Genomic DNA, 18,247 nt, shown 5'->3' on the forward strand with positions numbered 1-18,247 from the left:
TTTCTCTCTACGTACCTGCGAATTTTGCAGTTTTCTTGTTACTGACTTCTACTTAGCTTCTTAGGATTTCAGTCTTCTTAAATTTCCAAAGACCTGGTTGTGGCCTAACATATGATTTATCCTGGAGAAGGATTTCTTTTCCAATATTCTTTTGGCTGTTCCAGGTCTTCTCTGGTTTCATACAAATTTTAGAATTGTTTGTTCCAGCTCTGTGAAAAAAGTTGGTGATATTTTGATATGGATTGCATTGAATGTGTAGATTGCTCTAGATAGCATGGACATTTTAACATTTGTTCTTCCAATCCATGAGCATGGAACATTTTTCCATCTTTGTGTCTTCCTTAGTTTCTTTCATGAGTATTCTGTAGTTTTCTGAGTACAGATACTCTGCCTCTTTGGTTAAATTTATTCCTAGGTGTCTTATGGTTTACCACAGTTATAAATGGGAGTGACTCCTTAATTTCTCTGTCTTTTGTCTCATTGTTGGTGTATAGAAATGCAACTGATTTCTGTGCATTGATTTTATATACTGCCACTTTACTGAATTCCTGTATGAGTTCTAGCAGTTTGGGTTTTCCACAAAGTATCATATCATCTGCAAAGAGTGAGAGTTTGACTTCTTCTTTGCCAATTTGGATGTCTTTTATTTCTTTTTGCTGTCTGATTGCTGAGACTAGGACTTCTATTACTATGTTGAACAGCAGTAGTGAGAGCGAACATGCCTACTGTGTTCCTGAACTTAAGGGAAAAGCTCTCAGTTTTTCCCCATTGAGAATGATGTTTTCTGTGGGTTTTTCATAGGTAGCTTTGATGATACTGAAGTATGTTCCCTCTATCCCTACATTTTGGGGAGTTTTAATCAAAGAAGGATGCTGTACTTTGTCAAATGATTTTTGTTCATCTGTTGAGAAGATAATTTGGTTCTTGTCCTTTTACTAATGCAGTATATCACATTGATTGATTTGCATATGTTGAACCAACCTTGCAACCCAGGAATAAATCCCACTTGGTCCTGGTAAAAATCCTTTTAAAGTACTGTTGGATCCTATTGGCTAGTATTTTTGGTGAGAATATTTGTATTTGTGTGTATTGGGTATATTTGTCTGTAATTCTCCTTTTCGATGGGGTCTTTGTGTAGTTTGGGGATCAAGGTAATGCTGGCCTCATAGTGCAAGTTTGGAAGTTTTCCTCCTATTTCTGTTTTTTTTGGAACAGTTTCAGAAGAATAGGTATTAGTTCCTCTTTAAATGTTTGGTAGAATTCCCCTGGGAAGCTGTCTGGCCCTGGGCTCTTATTTGTTGGGAGATTTTTTAAAAGATTTTATTTATTTATTTGACAGACAAAGATTACAAGTAGGCAGAGAAGCAGGCAGAGAGAGAGGAAGAAAAGCAGGCCCCCTGCTGGGCCGAGAGAGCCCGATGTGGGACTTGATCCCAGGACCCTGAGATCATGACCTGAGCCGAAGGCAGTGGTTTAACCCACTGAACCACCCAGGCGCCCTGTTGGGAGATTTTTGATGATTGTTTCAATTTCCTTTCTGGTGATGGGTCTGTTCAGGTTTTCTATTTCTTCCTGGTTTAGTTTCTTTTGATGTCCATTAGCATGGTAAATGGTTTTCCTCTCCCTCCTAAAATGAGTCTCTTGCAGATAGTACATCGATGGGTCTTGTTTTTTAATCCAGTCTGATACCCTGTGTCTTTTTTTTAAAAAAAGATTTTATTATTTGACAGCGAGAGAGGGAACACAAGCAGGAAGAGTGAGAGAGGGAGAAGCAGGCTTCCTGCTGAGCAGGGAGTCCAATGTAGGGCTCGATCCTCAGACCTTGGGATCATGACCCGAGCCAAAGGCAGACAATTAATGACTGAGCCACCCAGGTACCCCTACCCTGTGTCTCTTGATTGGGGCATTTAGCCAATTTACATTCAGGGTAACTATTGAAAGATATGAATTTAGTGCCATTGTATTATCTATAGGTCGACTATTACTGTGTCTTGTCTCTGTTCCTTTATGGTCTGTTAATTTTAGGCTCTCTTTGCTTAGTGGACCCCTTTCAATATTTCCTATAGGGCTGGTTTGGTGTTCATAAATTCTTTTAGTTTTTGTCCTGGAAGCTTTTTATCTCTCCTTCTATTTTCAGTGACAGCCTAGCTGGATATAGTATTCTTGGCTGCAGATTTTTCTTGTTTAGTGCTCTGAATATATCATGCAAGTCCTTTCTGGCCTGCCACGTCTCTGTGTATAAGTCTGCTTCCAATCTAATGTTTCTACCATTGTAGGTTACAGACCTCTTGTTCTGAGCTGCTTTTAGGATTTTCTCTTTATCTCTGCGATTTGTAAGCTTTACTGTTAGATGTTGGCGTGTTGACCTTTTTTTATTGATTTTTGAAGGGGGGGGTCTCTGTGCCTCCTGGATTTTGATGACCATTTTCTTTGCCAAATTAGGGAGGTTCTCTGCTTTAATTTGCTCCAATATACATTTTGCCCCTCTCTTCATCTGGGATCCCAATTCTAGTATTATCACTTGTCTCTCATATTCTTCTTGTGATCCAGTAGTTGTTTATCTTTTATTCTCTATTATTTGGTATTCTATATCACTAATTCACACTTCTGCCTCATTTATCCTAGTAGGTAGATCCTCCACTTTTGATTGCATCTCATTAATAACCTTTTTGATTTTGACTTGTTTAGACTTTAGTTCTTTTATTTCTTCAGAAAGGTATTCTCAGGTATGCTCTGTGCTTTTTTAAAAGCCCAGCTAATATCTTTATAATCATTATTCTGATCTCTAGTTCTCACATCCTACTTATGTCCATATTGATTAGGTCTCTGGCAATCAATACTGTCTCTTGTTCTTTTTTTTTTTTTTTTTTTCAGATGAGTCTTTCCATCTTGTCATTCTGTCCAGAGAAGAATAGGTGAAAAGAGAACAAAATACTAAAAGGGCAACAATGACCCCACAGAAATATACACTAAACAAATCAGAAGAGACCTGAAATCTGGGGAGTGGGGGATGGGAAGAAAGAATATGATCAGGTGGGTGAATAGAATAGAGCCATATACTAGGTTTTGGTTGTATTTTGGTCTATTAGAAGAAACTGCATCTCAAAAAATTTTTAAAAAGAAAAACTTATGTATATACAAAAAATGAGTTTAAATACGGTGAAGGGATAAAATATTACTATAAAAATGAAGAAAAAAATTGCACTATTGGGTATTTACCCTAAAGATACAAATGTAGTGATCCAAAGGGGCACATGCACCCGAATGTTTATAGCAGCAATGTCCACAATAGCCAAACTATGGAAAGAACCTAGATGTCCATCAACAGATGAATGGATCAAGAAGATGTGGTATATATACACAATGGAATACTATGCAGCCATCAAAAGAAATGAAATCTTGCCATTTGCAACAACATGGATGGAACTAGAGCGTATCATGCTTAGCAAAATAAGTCAAGCAGAGAAAGACAACTATCATATGATCTCCCTGATATGAGGAAGTGGTGATGCAACATGGAGGCTTAAGTGGGTAGGAGAAGAATAAAAGAAACAAGATGGGATTGGGAGGGAGACAAACCAAAAGTGACTCTTAATCTCACAAAACAAACTGAGGGTTGCTGGGGGGAGGGGGTTTGGGAGAAGGGGGTGGGATTATGGACATTGGGGAGGGTATGTGCTTTGGTGAGTGCTGTGAAGTGTGTAAACCTGGTGATTCACAGACCTGTACCCCTGGGGATTAAAATATATGTTTATAAAAAATAAAAAAAAAAAAAGTGTAACAGTGACAATAAAAAAGCAAATTGAGAAATGGCCACAATTTTGGGGTCCGGTTAAGTGTTACTAAAAAGCAAGATGAGGTGATGTTTGCAGGAGGATGAGGGCAGGTGATGAGCTACTTGACTTGAGGTATTGGGGAAGGCAGCTCTGAAATGGTCAATTTGGCTGAGACCTAAGGAATACAAAGGAGCCTGCCACAGGAACACCTGAAGGTAGTTTCCAGCAGAGGGAAAAGCTAGTTTAGAGGCAGTTACAAGCCAGCTGTGTTCAAGGACCCAGAAGAACACCTGTGTGGCTGGATTGAGGAGAGTGCGGAGGGCCAGAGGTCTGAGAGAAGCCTCCATACTTGGAGCGAGGCGGGCTCAGCACCACTTCCTACCGCATGCACCCACCCAGCATCTGTCCGCCTCTCCACACCATGCTGGGCTCTGAAGACAGAGAGTCATCTATGTGTGACCCAGCCCTCGCTTCTGAAGAGCTCGGACATCAGAGATAGGTATGTGAACAAGCAATCTAAGGAAAAGGTTTCCTGTGATAGAACCTGTGATAGCACTTTGTGCTCTGGCAGTCCAGAGGAAGGAAAGTAAACCATTTGGAAGGGAGAGATAACAGGGAAAGCTTCTCAGAGGTGGTGTCATTTGGGCTGGTTCTTGAAGGATAAGTAGAAAAGGGAAAGTCAAACAATCAGGCAAGGGCATTCCCAATGAAGATTGCACTTGGGAAGTGAGACAAGCAGCAGCAATGACTTGAAGGTCCAGGTGGAGCCTGGTTACATCATAAGGAGGTGGGGAGTGGCAGGGGGTGCACCTGACTTTAAGAGCTTGGACTCTGAGGCTGGAAAGCCTGGGCCTCATTCAGAAGTAACAGGGCACCTCTACTTTGATTTTAGAAGATACCTGTGCCAGGAGGTGTAAAGCATGGATCAGAAGGAGAAGAATCAATGAAACAAGATAGGATTGGGAGGGAGACAAACCATAAGTGACTCTTAATCTCACAAAACAAACTGAAGGTTGCTGGGGGGAGGGGGGTTGAGAGAAGGGGGTGGGGTTATGGACATTGGGGAGGGTATATGCTTTGGTGAGTGCTGTGAAGTGTGTAAACCTGGTGATTCACAGACCTGTACCCCTGGGGATAAAAATGTATGTTTATAAAGAATAAAAAATTTAAAAAAAAATGAAGAAAAAGTTTTAAAAAAAGAATTGATATGATTAGAAGTTACTTGAAAAAGGAAAGAAGAAAACTTTTTAAAAAAAGGAAAAAGTAAAGAAAATTTTAAAAATTAAAGTTGGAAGACTAAAGAATCATGGGGGAAAAGCCATGAATTCTATGTGCTGTATTCCCTTAGTGCTGAAGTTTTGCAGTTCTCATCAGTTGGTAAACTTGATCTAGGCTAGATGTTCTTGCTGATCTTCTTGGGGAGGGGTCTGTTGCAGTGATTCTCAAATGTCTTTGCACCAAGCAGAAATGCATCACTCTTGCCTGGGGGCCAGGCTAAGTAATCTGTGCCAGTTTGCCCTCACTAGCTTTTGTTCCCTGAAGGCTTTCTGCATAGCTTTTGAGGATGAGAATGAAAATGGTGGCCTCCTGGTCTCTGGCCCTGGATCCAAAAGCCTGGGGGCCTCCACTACTCAGTGAGCCCTTAGAGAAAAGCAGCCAGTCACTCCTTTCTCCCACTTATCCCACCATAGTCCATGCTTACCTCGCCTATGACCAAGGGTTTCTATCTCTGGCACATGATTTCCTTTGGAGTCTCCAAACCCAGCACATTTTTGTGGTGTGCTCCCTTGCTGCTCTTACTGGAGGAGGAAGGGGAGTCTCCTTGGTTTTGCTGCCTGTTGGGCCCCTGCCCAAGGAGCAATGACCCAACTGTGCTGTGAATGATAGCTTATGGCAATCCTGAGTCGAGAGCCCACTCTTGGGCTTACTCTTTGCAGTCAGCTTCCCTGCTCTGATACCTGGAAACTTTGCCACACTAAGTCACCCCCAGTCTTCCTGTGACCCCAAGGATTTTGAGACCACACTCTCCCAGCGAGGGTTCTACCCAACTTAGCTGCCAGAGTGATGTCCCTCACTGGAGCAGACTTTTTTTTTCTTTTTAAGATTATTTATTTATTTATTTGACAGAGAGAGAGAGAGAGAGAGAGAGAGCGATCGATCACAAGTAGGCAGGGAGGCAGACAGAGAGAAAGGGGGAAGCAGGCTCCCTCCTGAGCGTAGAGCCCGATTCGGGGCTCAATCCCAGGACCCTGGGATCATGACCTGAGCCGAAGGCAGAGGCTTAACCCACTGAGTCACCCAGGTGCCTTGGAGCAGACTTCTTAAAGTTCTGATTTTGTGTTCCTCTGCTCTGTCACTTGCTGGTAGCCGGCTTCTCCCCCCTCGTCTGTCTTTCCATATGTCACCTGAGATTCACTTCTCCACACCTCCTACCTTGCAGAAAGTGGCCACTTCTCTGTTCATAGAATTGTAGCTATTCTTTTGATCTCCAGTTGAGTTCACAGGTGTTCAGAATGGTTTGATAGGTATCTAGCCAAATTCCTGGTACCAGATGAAATTAAGGTCTTCTACTCCTCTGCCATCTTGGACTCTCTCTAAAAACTTGTAAAAAAGTAGAGTCCTGTCTGCAACCCATTTAATTTGTAATTTCCAGGAATTCACAGTAAAATTGTACTCATGGGTAAAAAATCATTAGTCTGGTTGATCTGTTGTTATTGCCTGGTATTACTGATGTGGCCTGAAGAGAACGGAATGAAGTTGATCTATGTCTTCCATGAATGTAGTTCCCATGCTCTCATGTATATAAGAAAGTTGTTTTTCTTTGTCCAGTTACACCACCATCATAACAACCCCTTATCTTTCCATGATCCTATAATACTTAGTTTTACTTTGTGTCTATTCGTGTTAAAAACCTAATCCCAGGGTTTCTGCTGTCACTGAAATTGAATTGTAAAAAGCATATTGTGAGATTTTATATGGTCTTCTTCACATATTAAAGATCTAAACATCTTTTTCCTCACCTTTAAGCATAAAGGTGCCAAAATTCAAGGGAGAAAAAAGGCAAAAAGCAAAACAAAGCGAAAAATCCCCAAAACAAAAACCAAAGCCAAGGTGGGTTAGGAGGGGGAACCACCAAAAAACCAAAACACATAAAGAAACAAAGGAAACCAAACAAACAAATCTAGTATTGTTTTCAAAGGTGACTTTGCTGGGGCAGTAATGTCAGAAGTCTCCTGTGTGACTTACTGCATTCATTTACAGGGAAGCCCTGACAGTTGACTGGCTGTTGTTTTAGTGTCACTTACATATTCCCAAGTAGAAAATCTGGTCTTTCAGCTCAGTTGTGAAGCAAACACCACATGAATATTAGCAGTTTGCAATGATAGAAAAGGCTATTAGCATGTGAAGGTCTTAAGATCTGGTATCTGGTGCTTTCTTTCCCATTCGTGATTTGAGGCAGCACTAATAATCTGTTAGAGTTAGAAATATCAAATGAGATCATTTATGTCAAGCACTTACCACATTGCCTAGTTGCTAAAGAAAGATTTGTTCATAGTATACTAGTTCTGTGAGCAGGCTTTGCTTGAGCCAAATATTTAAGATTTGTCCATGAATCTTTTCTGTCCTTTACCTACCAAAGATCTGTTTCATCTTAATAGGCCTTCAAATGGGTGTTAGTCATAACCCATGATTGGACATTGGCAGGTAGTAACTAAATCTTTCAGGACACTAAGTTCTCTTGCACCTAGTTAGTAGTAAACATTATTCATTTTCCGGAATTCTAAAAGGATTGTAGTAATTTTCACTTCTACTGGCAAAATTGGTACTGTTCCAATTTCATCGTAAATTTGTTATCATACAGGACTAATTATCTTAACATTACCCTTAGTAAGTTAAGTAGGTATTAAAATAGTAATTTGTTCTTTTTGTTTGTATGTATTTTATTTTTAGACAACATTTTCTGTATGTGTGAGTTTATAGGCATGAAGGATCTTGTATTGTAAAGTGTACACTTTTCACACAGACACTCCAGGGTTCATATCTAGACTTTGCAGTTTTTTTTTTTTTTTAAAGATTTTATTCATTCATTTGACAGAGAGAGAGATCACAAGCAGGCAGAAAGGCAGGCCAAGGAGGTGGGAGAAGCAGGCTCTCTGGAGGGAGCCCGATGTGGGGCTCGATCCCAGGACCCCGAGCTCATGACCTGAGCCAAAGGCAGAGGCCCCAACCCACTGAGCCACCCAGGCGCCCCTAGACTTTGCAGTTTTATAGCCTCAGACAAGTTGTATAATTCTTGTAGGGTTGCTGTACCATAGTTTTAAAGTAGGTTAGTAAGACTTAGTTACACACGGGGTTGTCACAATCATTGAAATAGGTGAATTTATATGGAAAATGTAAAAGGGTAAGAAGAGTCAAGACATTCTTCAAGGACAAAGTAGAATAGTTTGTTTGACTAGCTATTAAGATTTTAATAAATGTAGATTAATAAAGATGGTGTTCTTAGTTCAGTAGATCAAACAAAATAACTATAGAAACAAGCACATGTGTATATATAGACACTTGATTTAGGAGAAAGTTGGAACTGTGGGAACATGGTATTTCAGCAAATGGTGTTAGAGTATCATATTTATATGGAACAAACTGAATCAAGTTTTACATCACACCATACCTAAGATAAATTCCCAATCTATTGTGGATGTACAAGGCAAAACAATAAATATTTTAGGAGATAATATAGTTAAATATTCATGTGACATTAGAATATGAAAGGTTCTCTTAAATGGGATTCAAAAAGGATTTTAAACCTAAAAGGAAAAAATAAAAAAAATTGGATTTTATTAAAATGAAGGATTTCTATTTACCCAAAGTCACCTTAAGAAAGTGAAAGACAAGCTACTCCTACAGAGTAGGAAAAGATATTTGTAACTCTCTGACAAGAAGCTTATGAACAGGATATAAATAAAACTACAGATTGATGAGAAAAAGACAGCCTAATAGAAAAATGAGAAAGAGGCTTGAATAGGTACTTCACCAAAAGGATGTCCAAATATCCAGTAAAAATAAGAAAAGTTACTTGAGACCACAAGTCGTTAAAGGAATACAGACTAAAACCATCATGGCATACAGCTACTACACATCTACTAGACTAATAATAATTTGTGGGAATATGGAGCATGTAGAATACATATTAGTGTACCACTTTGGTAAACTGGCATTGTAGAAGCTAAATGTATATATACTCTGTGACCCTGCAGTTCTACTCCCCACAGATATGCTATATATGTGTATAACCAAGTGGTATGTATATAAATGTTATGGCAGCATAATTTGGCCTAGCTCCGTTGGGGGGGGGGTGAGCATCAATATTATAATCGGTAGTAAGTCATTATATGTACTACCTTGGGATATTGTACTGTCATGAAAATGAACAAACTATTCATACGACAAAATGTGTGTATTTAAAAAACAATGTTGTGCAAAAGAACCCATGTGCAAATGAATGCATACTGTATGATTCCAGTGTTTAGAAGTCATGGTAGTTGCCCTTGAAGAGGAGGAAATGGTTAATGATTAGGCAGAAACAAGAAGGGTCTGCTGGGGTACTGGCAGTGCTCTATTTCTAGCCCTTCATGTTGGTTATAGATACTTGCTTTGTCATAATGTAGTAAACTGAATATTTATTTATATTTTGTGTTCTTTTCTTTTGAGTCTTAAACTTCAATAGAAAAATAAGGAAAGAACCACCAAGCTTTCAGTGGGTTAAGCCTCTGCTTTTGGGTTAGGTCATGATCTCTGTGTCCTGGGATCTAGTCCCACATTGGGCTTCTCCACTCTGCAGGGAGCCTGCTTCCCCCTCCAACTCCTGCCTGCCTCTCTGCCTACTTGTGATCTCTCTCTGTCAAATAAATAAATAAATAAAATATTTAAAAAAAAGAGAAAAGAACCACCCAGCTTTATAATACCCAGCAAATATTCACTGTGAGATTTTCCTTCTGAACTCTCAATCTAATTTGTGAACACTAGCTTATGTCCTTTAATTAATGATTACTTTTGGCTTGATATTATACTTAAAAATTTAACCATAAGTGACTCTTAATCTCACAAAACAAACTGAGGGTTGCTGGGGGGAGGGGTGTTGGGAGAAGGGGGGTGGGGCTATGGACATTGGGGAGGGGTATGTGCTTCAGTGAGTGCTGTGAAGTGTGTAAAACTGATGATTCACAGACCTTTACCCCTGGGGATAAAAATACATGTTTTTAAAAGATAAAAAAATTTAAAAAAGTAATAAAATAAGATAAAATAAAATATTAAAAAAAATTTAAACTCTTTTTAAAGATTAGATAGGAGCAGTGTTAGCCAGCACACATACAAAAGATAACTTTGCCCTTGAAAATTCAGCTGCTCCAACTATTTGTGTGAAGACACAAAGAGTATTTTTTTTTTTAAACAGTGTAATTTTTTTAAGGATGATAGAAGTGTAATGAAACACTATTGTCCCACGTTTGTTGTTGTAAATTTTTATTGACGGAAAGTCCTAATTGTAAGTAGTTAAAGCTATCATTTTGGGGATACTTTTTTCCTTTTTTTTTTTTTTTAAAGATTTTATTTATTTATTTTGACAGAGATCACAAGTAGGCAGAGATGCAGGTAGAGAGAGAAAGAGAGGAGGAAGCCGGCTCCCCGCTGAGCAGAGAGCCCGATGCGGGTCTCCATCCCAGGACCCTGAGATCATGACCTGAGCCAAAGGCAGAGGCTTAACCCACTGAGCCACCCAGGCGCCCTTTTCCTGTTGTTTTAAACCTCAGTTTTCCCAGGGGGTTTATGCTTTTATAAAAGTTACATATATTCTGTTAAATTTAAAAAAATTTAGTATATATATTATTCTCACTGCAAATGGAAATTGTCTTGAATTTTATATTTTCTAATTGTTAAGTATTTGCAAGAGCATTGTTGATTTTTATGGTTATCATTTACACCACACTTGATTCAACCAGTATTCCTAGTTATGATTAAAAGGTGATTGAAGTCATTTTTATTGAGTCCTTCTTTCACACACATTTTTTTTTTAAAGATTTTATTTATTTATTTACAGAGAGAAATCACAAGTAGATGGAGAGGCAGGCAGAGAGAGAGAGAGAGAGGGAATCAGGCTCCCCGCAGAGCAGAGAGCCCGATGCGGGACTCGATCCCAGGACCCTGAGATCATGACCCGAGCCGAAGGCAGCGGCTTAACCCACTGAGCCACCCAGGCGCCCACACACACACTTTTTTTAAAATAAGTAAAATTTCTCTGTATTTTCTCCACTAAATTTAAGTGACATTCTTTTCTAGACTATGCATAAACCTTTGAATGTTAATAAAGCTCATAGAAAAAATAAAAGGCCCAAACCAGAATTTAAACAGATTCAAGGCATAAACCAGAAAGGAAAATCACTAAAGATTCTAATAATAGTGCATAGCTTTTTAGCTTTTGAATTGAAATACTCTAGGCATTTATAAAAGAGATTTTTTTCCCTAGTAAAAGATATAAAAGATGAATTTCTTCTTGATTAGTTACTAAAAGAGCTTTTTATATTTTATTCTTTAAAAATAATTTAGAGAAGTGGTTTTTTTTTTAATAAAAAAGTGTTTTTCAAAGTAATATAATTGATCTAAGTCTCCATAAACTTTTGGATTTGTAGCTTTCTTTCGTGGGAATGAAAGCAGGCAAGATAGGCTGTTGTCAGCATAAACTCATTATTGCTATTGATAAAAAGATATCTTAGTCCATATTACAATTTCTGTGAGGCAAAGGACTCCTTTAAGCTTCTGATGGCCTGAGAATACCTAACTTTTTTCCAGAGCATCTAGTAAGAAGCTCTGTGGTCTGGGTACAGAGGCCAGGCTTGCTATGGCTTCATTTTTCCTAACTAACTTTATTTGTAAATGTAAAGAATATTTCCATCTCTTTTTTAAAAATTGAACTATTGTTACTAAATGCAGCAAGTCAATGTGAACTTGAGTATTAGAGGATAAATTTAAAGTTGAAGTTACATATATACATGTATATATATCGGATATATATATACACACACATATGTGTATATGCATACATATATATGTGTAGGGATGTTCCTACATTTTTAGGAAGCTGTTCAGTGCTGCTTTGCCAGTTTTTGTGTGTGCGTGTGTGTGATAAATTACCAGAAATTGAGTCCAAAATTAGATAAAATGTGGGTCTAAAGAATTTTTTGTGAGACAAATCTGGTTACTTCCAGAGTCTTGCTTTTTTCATTCCTTATGGGAAATTTCATATATACAGAAAATTGGAGAGCATAGGGTTAACAGAAACCCATGTATTTATGACCCAAATTCAATAGTTACCAAAAGCTTTAATTTATAGTGATGGTGGAATATTATTACTGATTGAAGTTTTACATTATTTTTTTGTGATCCATACTTTATTCTCCAGTTTAAAGGATAAATTTGCCCCCAAATGATACTAAATATTTAGAGCCTAATTTGGATAAGATCCATCAAAATCACAGAGCATCCTGGATTTGCTGGCATAGTCTGGATTTTTGTTTCATGAGGACCACTAAAGAGGTAGAAATTAAGGCTTCCCTTGTCCTTTACATGCTTATAAAGCCGTGTTAAATATATATGTATATATATATATATATACATTATATATATACTTAACTCTATTTATATACTTAACATAGATATACTATGTGAAAAATCAAATGGAGACTGAAAATGTACCCAAAATAGTCCCAAGCCCGGGAAAGTAGTAGTGTATTTGAAAAGTTAAGCTGACTCTAGTCTTGCCCCAAGAATTTTCCTCCTCCTGCCCAATTTTTCTTTCAACATATTTCTCAGATGCCTGTGCCTATAACCTCTAAAGTAGCTCTCATTCTGAAATGATAGTGTCTATGATATGCTAATTACCCTTTGGTACATTAATACCATTCTAAATATATGTGGTATTATTTATTTATAAGTATCAAATAAGCTTCTATAGAGGTAGAGGACATATTGAATGAATTAAATCATTTCCTAACAGAATTGTTTAACATTTCCTTTTTTGTGTCTATGTGACAGTGCCTGTAGTAAGAGAGTCAAGAGAAAGTCCAGACAGTCTTTTAAGATTGGATTGTGTTAGAGTGAATATAAAATACATCCATGCTGATTAGTACTTAGAAAAAAGTGTTCACTTGTTTGTTTGTTTGTTTTTAAACAAATAACAGATTGACTCTGCAAATCCCGTGGCTCACTTTAAACAGGTATAATTAACTCTGTAATTAATAAAGTGAATAAGAACTTGTAATTAAATCATAATAACTACTTTGGTTATAGCCAAAAGCATGAATTTCTCTTCTTAGAGACATATGAACTAAGCACTCCTCATTGTTGTACTTCCTGTAAAATTCGCCAAGTGATGGGTATATCCCTTTTTCCTGCATTGATCCTTGTTTATCAGAATGCAAGATTCACCTTTAAGGGTGTGTTCTTTTAGTAGTTTTCTCCATTAATGTCTTCACCTCCCACTCCTATAATTTGATGAAGGCAGTCAAGGTATAATTGTAGCTTCCCTAACCCACCCTGTTCTGGGTTTTCCCAAGCTCTAGATGTCTCTGTAGTGCTAAAACAAAGCCCTGGGGAATTACAAACTTTCTGGTTGACCATCGCAAAACTGTTTATGCTAATATAAAGTGGTAGTGGTAAGGACTGTGGCTTTCAAATGTGCAGATGCTTTTTAAGAGTGGATATATCTGTCCTTTTGCAGATGGACCCTATGTGTGATAGAAGTAGACGCTTGGTATGCCCTCCTAGTCATATTTAATTGTAAAGTTTATTTAATCAGTAACAACTGGTAATGGGCCTTTAAAGCACATTAAAACATTGATTAATGTCCTTGGAAACGAGGTACCCAAGGTCATGTGCGAGTGTGACACACTACTGATGATTCACACCTTACAGCCACTAACACAATTTATACAAATAGCATAATAGAATTGGTCTGCTCCTATTTGGATGTCATCATTTTTGGCTCATGGCTACTTCCTGCATTAACTCTTTTAACTTTCGCTATGGTTATAAAGTAGGTTTTCCATTGCTTTTTGTCATGAGATTCTCAAAGTTTTTATATAAATATTAGTGGTTGGCAAGTATTAAGTATTTTTCCATTGTATTAAAGTAAGGAAACCACACCATTGAAAGGTTTGTCATTTTTACCAGTCAGCTGGGTTTATGCTTCAGCATTTGTGAATTGTATCTCAGTTTTCATATTTGAGATTTTTAAAAACAATCTTTTTTTAAATTTTAAATTCAATAGCCAACATATAGTACATCATTAGTTTTTTGATGTAATGTTCAGTGTTTCTTTAGTTGCATAAAATACCCAGTCACAAACTGCAAGGAAACCAGGACAGCTGCAAGTAAGGGGGTAAAAGGAGATGAGGTGAGAGAATTAATAGGCTCATAGACTATTGTAAGGACTTTGTCTTTTACCTTGAGTGTGACTACTATATGAAAAGTGAAGGTTTTTAATAGAGGAGTGATGTAGTCTTATTTAGATTTTAAAAGGTTCACTCTAGTTAAGAGAGGCTAAAGGAGGGAGCAAGGAGACTAATTAGGAGGCTGCTAAAATTCAGGCAAGAGGTGATGATGACTTAGTCCAGGGTGTAATGAAAGTGGTGAAGAGCGTTCACAGTGTATATAAATTGTGAAAGAGAATGAACGAAATATGCTGATATATTAGATGTGGAGTGTGAGAGAAAAAACTAACAGCGTTTTGGGCCGGGCAATTGGAAGGCTAGAGTTGCCATTCATTGAAAGGGTACTGTGGGAGAAGCAAGTTTAGGGAGGAAAGAGAAATCAGGAATTTGATTTTGAGAAGCAGGTTGTCGATGCTTCCTTAGCATTCTGGTTAAGATGTTGACTAGGCAGGTAGATCTAAGAGTCTGCAATACAAAGAAATCTAAGCAAGAAGTATGGATGTCAGCATAGTATTAGCTATGAGATTGGATAAAGAAATGAGTGCAGAGATAGAAGTCCAAGAAGATCCCTGGGCCAGTCCAGCATTTAGAGGTTGGAAGGATGAGGTTTACTAATGAGAGAGTGCTCAGTAAGGAGGAGGAGAACCTCAGTAAGGAGGAGGAGTGAGTAGTGTCCTGGAAGCTTAGTGTAGAAACTGTTTCAAAGAAGAATTGGTTGGTGATATTGAATATACTCAGATCAAGTAAGGTAAGTGCTGAGACTTGACTTTTGGTTTTAACAATATGGAAGGCTTTAATGACTTTTATAGGAGCTGTCTCTGTGGAGTAGTAAGGAGGTAAAGGATAGGATGGAGTGTTTTCAAGAAGGAATGGGAAGACAGGAATGGAAGATAACAAAAATAGATATCTCTGCTGAGGAATTTCTTCCTAAAGGGAGTAGAAAAGGGAGACCATTGCTAGAAGATGTGGGGTTAAGAGTTTTTTCAAAGATAAGGAGCTATTATAGTGTGTTGGATGCTGATATGAATAGTATAATAAAGGAACATTGCATAAGAGAGAGGGGTGAATTTCTGGAATGAGATTGAGTAGGTTAAAGGAGATGGATGGATACAGTGGAGGAATTGGTTTTAGTAGGAACACAGACCATTCATCCATAATGGCAAAGGGAAGGCAAGAGTACTTCGACTCAAATGTAGATAAATGGATAGATTCTGATTGTTTTTATTTTTTCAATGAATTGGAAAGCAAGGTTATCTGCTGAGCCCAAGGAGGGAGATGGAGATATAGAAGGAAAATATATGACCTAATCATTCAGGAGACTAGAGAACTGGTCAGTGATTACAGGGCCACACCAACTGTGCTGATAAGGTAGAGAATAGGATGTATCTAGGATTGGGATTTGCCTGGTGATCATGATATGGGAAGCGGGGCAAGACAGTTGAGAGTGTATCCAAAAGAGGGAGATTATAATAGTGGATCATGGACTCTAAGTTGGGTGAAGGACAGTGCAAAAGTGATAGGATCAATGGATTATAGAGCTGAGGTTTAAAAATGTTAAAGATATTTGAAGAAGTGAGTTGAAAAGATAGAGTTTGGCTGGGTAGTGGGACGCTAGAAATTGAGATTGTGCATGGGGTCAAGTTATTGGTGAGAAATTCTAGAGTATGACTAAGAAGAAGTAGCTGAGGTCAAGTGAAGGAGTGGATCCTGAGAGGAGAGAGGATGTCAAGGATCATTTATGTGTGGACCTTTAAATCATCGTGCATTTTGTTTCTAGGAATTTATCCATTTTTTCTAGGTTGTCAGATTTGTTGACATATAATTGTGCAGAGTAGTCACTTACAATTCTTTGTTTTTTCTGTGGCATCAGTTGTAATGTTTCTTTTGTTTCTGATTTTATGTGAGTCCTCTTGTTTTTATTCTTGATGAGTTTAGCTAAAGGTTTGTCAGTTTTGTTGATCTTTTCGAAGAACCAACTCTTACTAGTTCCTTGGTCTTTTCCATTTTCTTTTTAGTTTCTCATTTATTTGTGCTCGGATCTTTGCCATTTCCTGCCATCTCCTAAATTTGGGATTGATTTGTTTTCTTTTTCTAGTTTTTTGAGGTGTGTCACTTGCTTGTTTATTTATTTGTTTGTTTGTTTATTTATTTTGAGTTCAGTGTTTATTGCTATGAACATCCCTCTTAGAACTGCTTTTGCTGCTTCCCATAACTTTTTTTTTCAAAGATTTATATATTTTGGAGAGAGAGAGGGAGAGGGAGGGCATGAGCAGGTGGGGGGGGGCAAAGAGAGAGGGAGACAAGCATACTTCCTGCTGAGCAGGGAGCCCGTCATGAAGCTTGATTCTAGGACTCTGAGATCATAACATGAGCTGAAACCAAGAGTCAGACGCTTAACTAACTAAGCCACACAGGCACCCTGCATCCCACAAATTTTAGCATGTCATTTTTCTATTTTCATTTGTCTCAAGGCATTTTTTTGACTTCTTAGATCATCATGCATTTGATAAGAACAGAGTCATGGCCAGGGACTAAAATATTTAAGGAATGATGTTGGGATGTCTGGGTGGCTCAGTTGTTAGGCATCTGCCTTCTGCTCAGGTCATGATCCTGGGGTCCTGGGATCAAGCTCACATCAGACTCCCTCCTAGGCAGGAAGCCAGCTTCTCCTCTCACTCTCCCTGCTTGTGTTCCCTTTCTCGCTGTGTCTCTTTCTGTCAAATAAATCAATAAAATCTTAAAAAAAAAAAAAAAGGAATGATGTTAGAGGTGTTCTGTCGATGACTGCAGGCAGCATTAGTGATGGTGATGATAATTAGGTCTGATAATTTGAGACTGAAAGCTAGAATTTTAGAGAGGCAGGTGAGAGAGTAATTTGGAAGTAGCAAAAAGAAATAAGAACACCTACACTGTCTCCAGATATAATGGGAAGAGGAGTATGAGAATGTAGACAGTCAGGACTGGAGGGGGTTACAGGGAGAGCCAGGTTTCAGTTGGCAGAGGCTTTAAACCCTGACTGTGCATTAAAATCACCAGGGAGAGCTTATAATCATACCATTTCCTTGGTCCCAGCACCCAGAGATCCTGACTCAGCCAGTCTGGGGTGGAGCTCAGGCTTAAGTAAATTTTTTTAACTTCCAGGTGATTGTATGTACAGCCAGGGTTGTGTCCTAAGCAGGAATGTTCTGAGAAAAGGATGAGTAATTGAGGATGATAGGTCTGTTTCTGAGGGCATAGGGAAAGGGTTTGGGAGTTCAAGAGGGGTGGTTTTGGGGGGGCATTTTAAAAAGTTTATTGGCCCTTTGAATTTCTGTGAATTACTTGTTCATACCCGGAATCTTTTTTTCTGTTGGTAAATGTTTTGATTTTTGTTTCGGTTCGAGCTTTATATTGAAGTATCACGTGAATACTGAAAAGTAGCGAGCACCCAAATAAGAAACAGAACATTACTAGCATCTAGAAGCCATACTTCTACCCCTGTTATATTAATCATCTCTCCACTGGGGGAGATTTATTTATTACAAAGGATCTTATGCTGCCTGTCTTAAGTAGTAAAGAAGATTTCATATGAAAGTATACTGGCCTGGGGTACCTGTTTGGCTCAGATGTTAAGCTTCTGCCTTCTGCTCAGGCTGGGATCAAGCCCCTGCTCTGCGGGAAGTCCGCCTGTCCCACTCCCCTTGCCTGCATTCCCTCTCTCGCTGTCTCTCTCAAATAAGTAAGTAAAATTAAAAAAAAAAAAAAGAAAGAAAGAAACTAGAAAAAAAAAGTGTACTGCCCTTAGTTTATAGAGTAAACCAAAATAGTCCCAGCCACGATCTTTTTCTCTTTGCTTCTTAAAGTGCAGAGAATATGTAGAAGAGGACTTGCAAAAATCCAAGAAAACATTTTCTTTCATTTTTTTCATCTGAAAACCTCCGGGCTATGCATTGTAGTTGGAGATACTGTCGTCTTTTGTGCTGGTTCTTCATCGGCTCTTTTCCTCTGACT

At 38.3% G+C, this 18,247-nt stretch overlaps 1 protein-coding gene across 4 annotated transcripts in view; it reads left to right on the forward strand.

Moving 5' to 3' along the window:
* The window catches only part of COA1 (cytochrome c oxidase assembly factor 1), a 92,233-nt gene that overhangs the window by 25,536 nt on the left and 48,450 nt on the right, over window positions 1–18,247 (forward strand). For 2 of the 4 annotated variants that reach the window (XM_082691741.1, XM_082691742.1), the window contains exon 2: window positions 2,875–3,033. The exons of the other annotated variants lie outside the window; for them this stretch is intronic. The gene's annotated coding sequence lies outside the window, so the exon portion shown is untranslated. The remainder of the gene's footprint in view (window positions 1–2,874; window positions 3,034–18,247) is intronic. 4 annotated transcript variants of the gene reach the window in all.

The sequence above is a fragment of the Mustela nivalis genome, assembly GCF_964662115.1.
Source record: "Mustela nivalis genome assembly, chromosome: 12".
In the NCBI taxonomy this organism is placed as follows: domain Eukaryota; kingdom Metazoa; phylum Chordata; class Mammalia; order Carnivora; family Mustelidae; genus Mustela; species Mustela nivalis.